Here is a 9,525-nt window from a genome sequence, read left to right as displayed (position 1 = left end):
CTATCTCCAGGAGAGCAGGGCCCCATCATGTGCCATGGTGACTTGGAAAGGCAAAAAATCATCACTCCAAATCTCCCTCATACCTCCTTCTTCCCTCTACTTTATATACCATATGTTATGGGATATCCCTTTGATCAGTTGGGGTCAGCTGTCCAGGCTGTGTCCCCTCCTACCTTCCTGTGCACTCCCAGCCTCCTCACTGATGGGGCAGTGCGAGAAACAGAAAAGCCCTTGAGCTTGTGCAAGCACTGCTCAGCAATAATGAAACCATCTCTATGTTATCAACACTGCTTTCAGCAGAAATCCAGAACAGAGACACATACTAGCTACTGTGAAGAAAATGGACACTATCCCAGCCAAACCCAAACACGGCACCTTTTAAAGGAACTCCAGGGACATTCAAGTGGTTCCATCACTACCTGCATCTGGATTAATGAATTTACTGTGTGGTCTTCTTGTATACTAATAACTGTCCAGGGGATGAGGGAAAAGTTATGCTTATAAGAGATCAGTTTTTGTGACAGGATACATCAGGAATCTGTAATAGCTATTCAGTGTATGCATATATCATCTGGAAAAGATAAAAATGATTGCCAAAAAAATTATTATACAGAATTATTGAGGGCAGTAACAATTAAGAGTCACAGAAGATTTTCAAGATACAGACTGAGTGAATTGTAAAATGGTTTAGGAATTCAATATTGGTAAATGTAAAATAATGCAGAGAAGGGAAGAATCTATGCAAGGAAGAACACTGAAGTTGTAGATAATTCTGTTAAAAGTTTGATTATATGCTCAGTGGTGCAAGAGCAGGTAAATCTAAAAATGATTAATGAAGGAATTGGAAGGAAAACTGAAAAATCATTATGAACCCATATACAAAATATGCACTTGTGTCTGGAATACTGACAATAATTATTGTTACTCCCCATTCCTTTTTGAAAAAGATGTAATAAAGACTAGTGAAAATAAAATGTAAGACATAAAAATGTAGGAACTGCTTAGATGGGACATACCAAAGACCTAGTAACCTGTTGCTAACAGCTGGGAATGGTGGGTGCCAAAGAGAGATGCTAAGCTATATGTAGTGACGCTTCACTCACAAAGCTCAGGAAATTCCTGGGGTCATATCTTTGTAATTAGTTGCACAGAACAGATTTTTTTCCCCTCACTTTGTTTAATCCATCTTTGAACCAGCATAAACTTAGGGCATCTGCAGAACCCTGCGTCAAGACATCTCGTGGCTGCCCTGGTCAGAGGTACAGAAGTTCAGCATGAAGCAAAACTAAACAGACTGTGACTCTTTGGCTTGGATGAAAGATGACTGAAAAAGAACATGATACCAGGCTACAGAAGAAGTCAAATAACTGGTTATTATGGAAGATAACTGAAAGAGGAGGGATGGGAACAAGGCTAAAAAGAATATAAAGAGGAGGATGCCAGTGAAGTCCTCCTGGCAGTACCTGGGACTCTGTAATCATCCAAGGAGGCAACAGATGCTGTTCATTGTTGCTTTGCTAGGAAATATGAGCCAGTACCAACTTGTTGGACTGTATCATGAAAGAAAGGCGTGCAAGTCCTCTATGAGTCTAGTCTTCGCCCTACACCAAAACCAGTTCCTCCAAATGTGCCTTAGGATTTAGAAGAAAATGACTGAATTTTTCAGTGGAATAATGCAGCTGGTAGAGAGAGCCCTGGTATTGTCAGTAAAGACAGACTCTCTGGCACCAATTTCCAATCAGTATAGTGACTGTAACTTGTAATAGCAGGAGAGCAGGTAGCAGAGAGTGAGGTTGGTACAGCCCAATAATGGGAGAGTTGGGCTGGGAGATGAGTATCCTGGGCCAGATGGGGTAGTAGGATTTAAAGATTTCCCATATACTGAAAGGAACAAAGGTGACCCAACAACTAGACTCCTATTCTCTCATGTCTAGCAAGGTTCATTCAGTACCAGGGGAAAAAAAATCATATATCTCTGTCTCTTGGAGAGTGTTGCCATGACCAAAGGTCTTATCTCTAGTTCCCATTTGTATGTTTTCAAATGGGGTAATCTTACAGCCAGGAGACTACAGATGCAGGGTAAGGATGGCTAGAGACCCTGGCATTTCTAGATGATATGTCAAGAGATGTTGCTGCAATTAGGGGCTCTGCCAGGCAGCAACATGTCACACTTGATGCACACTGTAGGGGCTGATCACAGGATCACAGAATATTCTGAGTTCAAAGGGACCCACAAGGATGCCCTTGTGTTCACAGGGGAACAAAGAAGAAGTAGGTCCATGACCAGCATCAGGGCTGGGTGGAGCTGGATTCATGTGTTTGGTCTTTTAGCCGGAGCTTATGTCCCTGTATTCCCCATTCTGCTAGATGAGGGGAGTGTAGGAAGTACGATGGTGAAGTCAATGGCAGATCTTGGCTTGTTCAAATTTTGTCTCTGAACTGTCTGTGGTAGTGGTGATACTGACAGCTACGATGAGGAGAATACAGTGTAAGTGCATCTGTTTGTAGGAGAGGTCATAAACACATTTTGGTAGGAGCTGCTATGTGTTGCAAGAGAGGAAGCAAAAGAAATCTGCTACAGTGAGGAGAAAAGGGTGGAAGGTGTGAAGTGTAAGGTGTTCATGCTAGAGAGGGAAAATAGATACAGTAGAAACTGAGGAAGAGGGAGGGAAAATGAAGGAGAAACGTCAAAGTTATCGGTGTCTGTAGAATGCTGGAGGCTTGGGCTCCCAGTGGGAGGTAGAGGGACAGCAGCAGAGATATTCTCATGTTCTTTTAAGAGTTACTTGGGACAAATAACTTGTACAGTTGGGGAAAGGGTTTATCTCTGTGACTGAGTAATAGAACAGCTGTAGCATTATACTAACAAATAAAATTTCATTTAAATGTCCTACTTCACGAAATTCTTAAAAAGAGAACAGAAATGTTATTTTGTCCGTGCAGTACAGAATACAGTCTTCAAGTGGGAAGATGAATTGATGAAGTTTGCCTTAAAGTACTGGGGTTTTTTGCCATATCTACTGGGGATTAACAATTTGTTGGATGTGAAATGATGTATTACCCCTTTAAAAAAAAAGTCTAGCAAGGCATTTTTGTCTACCAGTATGTAGTAAAGTGCAACTACATTAGACAAATGTTGGTGTGGGGTCATCAGTGATGTTCACAAACCACTGTGAGTATAGTCTCAGTATTGGTCTAGAAGCATGAGGGTTTCAACTCAAAGAAGCATCAGAAAAAAAAACCTCAGAGAAGGGATTAAAAAAAAGAATATATCACAGGTGAAATGTTAATACTGCATGATGTATGGAAAGCCAGCTGCAAATTTTCTTTGTTAATATTAGAAAAAATGAGCAAACATGAGACATTTAAAGATAGAGGAAAAATATTTTCATACACAATATATAATGAACTTGTGCAAGTGCTCAATATGTATTGCAGAATTATAGGTAGGTCTTTTTTTTTAGAAACTACTCTTCATTCAGAAATTGTTTTATCTGAAAAATGCAAATGCTTATATTTACTAGTCATAAATATATATTCCAGCACATTTTTCCTTGTCTTGCTTTTCTGTTGCCTTTTCAGCTCTTCCTCAGAACCGGTAGTTCCCTTAGTCCCTGCTAGATGGCATGGCAAGCCACCACAATAATAATGATGTGCTAAGACCGAGGTACTAGTATATTCTGTGCAGTAGCCAAGTCAACTGTTCAGCCAACATTATTTCCTTCCCCTTTTCTTATATTTTCATCATGTTTTCTTATTTATATATGGGAGATCACAGCTAGGGTTTTAGTTTCTTAATTATTAAAGCAATTATAAGCAGAGGTAAAGTTCCTCTTTCTCCTATATAGATGAAAGGAGATAAAATCAATACTGCTTGTAGCTGTATTGATTGTATAAAGCACAATTGAGTCCTAATAGGTGTTCTCCCTGCTTTTCCCATGTTCCCTGCTGTAGAAAGGCTGTGATCCAAGTTCTGTCAGTGTGCCATTCCTTCCCTCACACCCAACTACAGGTGAAACTTTCTCCTTGGTCTCATAAGATCTTGTGAATCAGTGCACACTGTAGGGACACTCTCCTGCTGCTCATCTCACTTTGGCTTCACAAAGGCTTCGCTGAGATGAGGGCATGACGTTTAAATGCTGCCAGTAACAAAGCAAAAATTCAGGTTTGCCTTCAGTGTTTTTCTCCCTCTGAACATATTAAAGCCTCATTCTGAAAGCCTGATTCTCCTTTTTACTCTGTGAAGATGAAATTGAGAGTAATTCCAAATAACTCACTGAGGTGACACTGTTGTAACTGCTGTTAGCAAAAGCACAATTGCAGTGCAAAAGATTTACATGGAAACATTTTCAAAATTACACTTTTGAATGGATTTTAGAAAGCAATGTTTTAGTTACTACTGCTCTATTTAGTAATTGCTTTTAAAACAAACAATAGATGCAACAGGGAAGAACCCAAGGTAAATGGTATAAGCATGGATTAGCTACGAGCAAGTTACCTGTAATAGAATTCAGTTAATATTTGCAGGTGCAGGCTTACAGAAAGGGATAAGGGCACAGGAGTGCCCATCTTCATCTCCTTGCAGCACTGGGATACTGAGTATCCAACAGCACTGCATTGGTCTTTCTCCTTGGCGTCTTGGTCACAGGAGGCAGGTGTAGATCACTGAAGGGGATCTGTGACTCCATGCAGCCAGGGGAAGCCTTGTCCTGGGTGCTGTATGACGGGACAAGAAGGATCATGCCTCAGCATGTGATTAGGTGTGCAAGGGATAAAGCTCCTCTTCCATCCCTCACTTCTCCCAGTCATGTGGGGACTGCATTGGCCCCTACAGCAACTTGACTTGGCAAAGCACTCAGACATGAAAGAAAGAGGCTACAATATTAAAGAGGTTAATGTGCAAAGATGTCATGTAAAAAACTCCCTGCTCTCTTTTTACCATAGTGTGATAGAAAAAGCTTTTCTACACTGTAGAGTTAGTAATTCTGCACACACAGTGAATGCACAGAACTAGTGAGTCTATTATAAATAGCGCTAAGTTTATCAGTTCTAATCTCATTTGTTTTCCTAAAGAAAAGGTAAACATTAACAGACTTAACTCGTGATAAATGAATTCTATTGCACTGTATTTCAGAAAGCATCTAGCTATGGAAAACTCTGGCGTAACACCTGCTTAGTGTAGTAAAAACAGCCTATTTAAAGCCTGCACAAGTAATTTCAAGTGTTAGTGCTGAAAGTATTACAGAGAATGTGAGTAATGGATATGAAAATATGGTATTGCATTTAGAAAATGCCCTGGAGAGGCAATATGTGATTATAGAGTCTGAAGTATCTTTTGCGTGAGCCTTAATGTGAAATCTTTATTTTGTTCAAGTCAGTGGCGAGGGCTGTGTAATGACACCAGAAGGGAGAGGAACACAGAGCCTGTGTATTGATTAGTGATACTGTCTTTCATTAGAAAACTCTCTGAAGCAATGTATACCTCCACAGGTAATCCTGTAGATAACAAGGGTTAGATGTGTGAAAAGACTTAAGCAACCGTGCACTCCTTTCGGTGAACAACTGTAGTCTTAAGGAACTATCAAGATTGCTAAAGCCTTAGTTCAGTGTCTAATGGGCATGCATGAATGCATACTCACAGCCAACATGGTCAGGATCCTTTTTTATAATGACCTCAGTGGCATTCCTATCAGAAACAGTCTCCCTCAGCTTAGCCAAAGGAAGACTTTTTGATGAGTACCTTGCAGTGACTCTGGTTATTCTCCATGCACTTCTTCTCGGATCCATTACTCTGTGTAATTCAGAGCAGACTTGAACCTATCTCTTCATCTGTGCCAGAAAGAGTACTGCAACCTCTTGGCTGTCAGATATTCAGAGGGGAGGGGAAGAGGGAGGAGAGCTGTCTCCTGTTAAAACTCTTCCAGTATATACAAATAATGACAATTCATTACAGCAGAGACAGAGATTGATGACATAGGCATATAATTAGGGCTATCACCTGGGAAGTGGGAGAGTCAGTTTCTGGTCCATGCTCCAATGAATATTTAATTATTAACATGAGATGGAACAGCTCTGTCAAGCCTGGGTAGGCTGCACCTGCAATTCTTCAATGGTTTTCTGCTGCAGGCGGTCTTTTGGCCAGTAGGAGAACTGGATTGAGCTCCTTGTTTCCAAATTACTAAGTATCTCAGAGCCTATCTTTCACTTTCTAACTGAAAGTACTCACCACTGAACAATGCTATAAGATAGCAAAGATTTCAGTAGCTTTTATTTATTTTTGTGAGAGGTCATGTGTCCTAGGCATTTAATTTGATAAGAGATAGAATTTTTAGAACACCCCCACCTCTAGGATGAGTTACTTTGTATTCTGCCAATCTGGCCAAAAGTGAGGTGTGAGGACCCAGCTAGGACATCCCATAATTTCTATGAACTCCTAAAAAGGAAGAAAGAAAACAGAGATAAAGTCATCTCTGCCCTTTCCCAGCTGAATAACTGGGGAATCAAAACTTCGGTGTGCGAGGTTGGGTTTTAGTGAAATCTCTGGAGAAGTTTGATTTTCTAATAGGAATGGAGTGAAAGGCAGACTTACAGCTCCAGACCCTCCAAGGAGGCCAAGCTAAGGAATACTCAAGGAGGAGAAAGAGATTCAGTTGCTTAAACAGGAGTGCCAAGTGTCACTTTTGGTGTTGTCTCTGACATTTTAACCTTGCCTGGCCTCCACTTGCTGTTTTGCAAGGGAGTGGATCTCCCTGTATCCTACCTCAGACCTGCCAGCCTCATGAAGGTGTTGTGGCTGTCCCTGAGCATCTCAGATGGCCTGAGGTGAGAATGTTTAGGCTATGTCCCACCTATCCTGTCCATCTTGCAAATACCTCTAGACTCTGAATTTCTCTTGTCATTCTGCTTCACCAGCAAGAGCAGTGACTACTAATGTGAAAATCTGTCTCAATCTATGCAATGGCTACAAGTGGTTCGTGCAGAGGAAGGAGAAAAGCAAATAAATCAGTTTGAAAACCCTTGTCATAGAGTAGCTGGTCCAGTTTTTCACTGATACAAAACAATGTGCTTTCCTTTTTATTGCTCATAAAGTAACTTCACAGTCTACAGTACAATTTTTAAGACATGATTTGCAAAGATTGACTGAATTTTAATAGGTGTGTATTGGAAATACATAATTTTATTTGCTTTTAGTATTTTCCTTACTCATTTTATCAATATTTTTGTAATTAATTTTAGAAGGTTATGATGATGTAAAAAAAAAAGCAAATTCAGTTCTAAGAGATCAAAAAAGACTGAAATGCATCAATAACTTCTCGTTGGAAAATAATAAGGCAAGAACAACACAAGGAAGATTATAATGGGAAAAGATAGAGATCGGGGACATTCTGAAAGATGTTGTATAAATTCAAGGTGTGCTAATAACAAGCACTTTCAGTTGTCAAAGACATGCAGCTTTCCATCTTGTATCATTCAGATTTTAATTCATCTTGATTGTCTTATATTTGAAATGCTCTTTGCCCTTAATATAAGCAGATTTAGTAAGATCTGCTATTTCACTGTATTTCACAGTCTAGGATTCATGACCTTGACTGACACATATCTGGCTATCAATTACATTTTATTAAAAAGTATATCCATTGTAATATAAGCACTTCCTCCCTCCTGCTTGCTTCAGTAATACTTACTGAGAACCAGGAAAAAACTTACAGGTCACACTGATACAAAAAGACAAGACTGACTGAACCTTTCTGTGAACAATGTACTACTAAGTGCTCCATTTTACAGATAGTTTCTATTCAGTGTGAACATGGATTCAACATTGATTTTTCAAGAAGTTGTGTGGAACTACTTGTTACCAGTCATTCCTCTTGGAAATGCCGCCCAACCCTTCGTACTTGTGTGCCAGACATCTTTTGACTGTGTTGGCTGATGCGCTAGTTCCAGTCCAAGAATACTGCTGAGCACAGGCCTTGCCCATCCTGCTCAGCATCATTTTCAACGCTTGTGTGCCAGTTTGTATTCCAAAATGCTATGTGATGTGTCAGCTAGTTGCATTGTTGAAGAAGGCCAAGTCTGTACACAAACTGGCAATGAACTTACACTCAAGTGCTGTCCTATGATCAGTATAGCTCTGTCAGCTCAAGCCTTGCCTGCCCTCGTGCTCTTCCAATTACAGTCCTGCTTTGGAAGCTGGTTTTCTTTTCCAGGAAAGCAGCCATGTGTGCACTACGTATACAGAGGGCTCCAGTCTGGTGCAGTAAAGGGAGTATTTATTAATGTCTGGAAAAAACATTTTCTGATACAGAACTTAAGCAGGAGGCTTACAAAGCTGATCGGCTATCTGGTAAGATAACAGTGTGGGATTATGGAATACTGCTAACCACTCCTGGGATCAGTAGAATAAAAGAAATTGGTGCAAGCTGGTAATGGCACCATGGCAAGTATTTGACATTAGAAGAGCAGAAGGGGGACTGGGGTAGAGGCCAGTTACCCATCATAGAGCTACTCAGGTAGTGGGATGAAGACAACCTTCTCCCAGTGATAGATAGAAACAAACAACAACCAACCAAACAACCAAACACACACACACAAAAAGAGCAGCACCCTGAGTTTTGGATGACTCTGTGGATAGTTTGTGCCAACAGTACAAGTCCAGTAAACTGCAGGACCACCAAAATGATCATTAAAATTTACCTTAGAAAGGATGAACTAGTGGTGATGGGAGCTAGACCAAGAGCTTTTTCCTACTTTCTGAGAAGAATGTCAGCTACAGCAGGGTTTCTTCTGACACTGTCCCTGAATGGAGGAGCTGGAATAAGCAGCATAGTCATTTTGCTTATCTGACTCTTGGAATCATCTGTACTGTCTTTGTTGAAATTCTCTCTACTAGAAACTTGATTAAAATTGTCTGACTTCATATGGGCAATTCAGAAAAGAATATTAAGATATTGACACAAATTATTATTACTTAAAAATACTTTTGTTATGGAAAGTATTTTGCAAAGGCAATGCCCCTCCTCTGCTTATTTAATCAACAGTGATAGCAGAAAACAAATCAGCTACAGTCTGTGAAACTAAAATGCTGTAGAGAGCCCTAAGTCCTCAAAGAAATCTGAAGCTTTTCTTCTTACTGTATAGTGTGTTTAGTAAGGGAGTGAGGGTCCAGGCAAGTGATCTGGAGTCAGTGCAAAGGTGGGATTTCTTTCTGGGGGCAGCAAGATGAAAACTGAGGTTTTTTCTGGCAATAAATGAGAATCTTTAATCAGTGATTGGAAACATAAGAGAAGATAACTCTGTAGGCTAATAATTAATTGTTTAGTCAGTTTGGGAAAACATTCAATGCTGACTGAGTAGGAAAGAATATATTCACAAAATTTTCTCTGCTTACTTCTCCTTTTTTACATCAGAGACTTTGCTGTACTCTTCAGACTCTTCCACTGCTGATAACAAGTCAGTACTTAGGTTTCAGAATACACCCACAAGCTATGGAGAAAAACTAGAAAAGGAATAAAGAAAGAGCCTGGT

Source organism: Pipra filicauda, unplaced genomic scaffold, assembly GCF_003945595.2.
Source record: "Pipra filicauda isolate LSUMZ 115617 unplaced genomic scaffold, ASM394559v2 scaffold56_size3634133_pilon, whole genome shotgun sequence".
NCBI classification, from domain to species: domain Eukaryota; kingdom Metazoa; phylum Chordata; class Aves; order Passeriformes; family Pipridae; genus Pipra; species Pipra filicauda.
Note: the sequence above shows the minus strand (reverse complement) of the source record.